The 2,500-nt window shown below is 45.7% G+C and overlaps 1 protein-coding gene across 1 annotated transcript in view; it reads left to right on the forward strand.

Moving 5' to 3' along the window:
* LOC132453755 (protein sidekick-1-like) overlaps positions 1-2,500 on the forward strand; it is a 27,914-nt gene that overhangs the window by 4,080 nt on the left and 21,334 nt on the right. The window lies entirely within an intron of this gene.

Consider the following 2,500-nt stretch of genomic DNA (forward strand, 5'->3'; position numbering starts at 1 on the left):
GTGTTGCTTTGCCATAACCCTGTGTTAAAATCTGTCCAGGCTACATCTCGTGGCCTCCAATGGGGTTCCTTCATGTAGGGCCTTCACACTTAGAAGTTCTCAAACAGGACACTAGCCAGGAAGGACACCCTGCTTAAGGAGTGTCCATTCGTATAAGTCTCATCCGACTTATCGTCGGACTATCTCATTACCGTCAGCGTCTATGCACCGCGCAGGAACGAGATCTAATGACCGCCGAGAGTACGGCGCAACATTCTGAGACCCCTTGTCAGAGACTCTCTCAGCCAACATTGTCTGTCAGTTTAACTGTGAACTACCCCTGGGAAGCATTTTCTCCCACCCCATCTGTGTAAATATAAATGTTCTGACATTTAAACCAAAAAAAAACAGACAAATGCTGATTTGTAAACCTATTTTGAGCTTGTCTCGTGCTGACGCTTGTTTCGCCAAACTCCGGCGTTATCATTTCGATCGTTGCCGTCTAATTGACGCGGATCCGAACACGGAGCTCTCTCCAGGGGTGGAAGTAATGGTTGCGTGAGAGTTGTTTTGTTGTTGACAATCAGGATCTGTCAAGTCTCTGTGACAGCAAAACACTGCCAAGGCTCTGGAGTCATCGATGTTAGGGGCCTACATTAAAGCGCCTCGCAAACTCGGAAGGTGGCACTCCCTCGTGTGCGCGTCTGCGCTGACATAACAGCACTTTGTCCTTGCTTAATTATGATAAATACCCGAAGACTAATGCAGGATTTTTGACATTTGATTGTTAGCCACTCAATCAATGAAAAACAAAAAAAATCCCATTTGAACAGTCGGCACAGAAGGAGAATATAGAATGCTTTAATGATTTATTGACGCCCTGTTTTTCTGAGGAAAACATTAAAAAAAGCGATAAGCTACATACAAATGAATTGGATTGGATAATAAGTCGTTTCTACGCGCATTTCTGGAGATGTTTCGCAGCGAGGGAGAAAGAGAATGAGGTCTTCCAACTCCCCTAAGACTATTGATCTGTTAATGTGTGTGTGTGTGTGTGTGTGTGTGTGTGTGTGTGTGTGTGTGTGTGTGTGTGTGTGTGTGTGTGTGTGTGTGTGTGTGTGTGTGTGTGTGTGTGTGTGTGTGTGTGTGTGTGTGTGTGTGTGAGAGAGAGTGTGTGTGTCTGTCTGTCTGTCTGTCTGTCTGTCTGTCTGTCGGTCAGTTTGTGTGTGTGTGTGTGTGTGTGTGTGTGTGTGTGCGTGTGTGTGCGCACACACCTCACAGGTGTTGTAATTCCCCAGCCCGGTCACCTGCTCTGGGTGTCTCTTTGGCCCAGTGTCTGATACGCTGTCCCCCTCTGCACTTTGCGCCGCATTCCCCAGTGAAGGACAGGGTCCAATCCCTAAGCTGCTACCAAGCCCCCCCCCCTCCCCAGTCCTTAGCTGCCTGCGTCGGTCCTAACCACTGCGGAGATGGAATAGCATTAGCATACAAATAGCCTCAACATAATTTATGGGACTGGCTCACCATTAATAGGCTTGAAATGGACTTTCTCCTTCCACTCCTTTTTTTTTCTTTTTGTCTTATCTCCCTGGCTTATTGTATGGCCGGCCGACAGATTCATCTAATAGCGCGGAAACGATGCACACTGGTAGCATGAGAGGCTATTATCGGTTCATTTAGTTGATGTTTTAAGGTAAAAAATTATGACCTCGTAAAAAAAAAAAAAAAAAAAAGACAGAGGATGGCACATTTAACAAAGTAATTTCATGTTTCCCAGCCCGCCCTTCAACAGATTTTATCTGTAAGGGGGGGGAAAAATACAAGGGGTGTAATTGGACTGTAGTACAAGAGGTCACCCAGCCTAATTAAACCCTGATTAAAAGTTTTCCCTTCTCGGTCATACATTTTACTTTCGCTGTAGTTTTTCTTGCTCTCGGAGAAACAGCACTCTCGACCGCTGTTGCAGTTGTGTTAGGACGATCACCAAGATGGGGCTTTTGGGGACTGCTCTGTGCTTATAGAACACATGAACACACATTAATCACGGAAAGATTTGTTTCACATTCCACAAATCACAATTTTATTAAAAAAAATTATTCAACTTTTACTAAATGAGGGTACAAAATGTTTGACAAATGTTAGCTCTGAGACTTCAGCTGGTGGTTTTGACACCACTGAAAAAATACACACAAGCACTTATTTTAAGTAAGCGTTTAAGCCAGCTCGAGAAAGGTCTAATTTGACACTGATGGCTAACAAGCGCACAGTGGAAATTGAACTTCTCTTATGACTGACACTCTGCTTTCTGCAGTGGTTCAAACTGCCAGGGGGCCGTGAGGGGGGGGTGGGGGGGGGGGGGGGGGGGGGGGTGGCTGCTCCCTAGATGAGAGCGGTTGTTTTTCCTTGATTAAATCACAGAGAAATGTTTGAGCATTATGGCTTTACAGCCTCCCCATGGTAATGCTAAATGCCCTGCAGATGGTTGGAGTGCTCTTTCAGCAGGGATTTGGCGTCCTGCTCC

Source organism: Gadus macrocephalus, chromosome 3 (genome assembly GCF_031168955.1).
Source record: "Gadus macrocephalus chromosome 3, ASM3116895v1".
Taxonomy (NCBI): domain Eukaryota; kingdom Metazoa; phylum Chordata; class Actinopteri; order Gadiformes; family Gadidae; genus Gadus; species Gadus macrocephalus.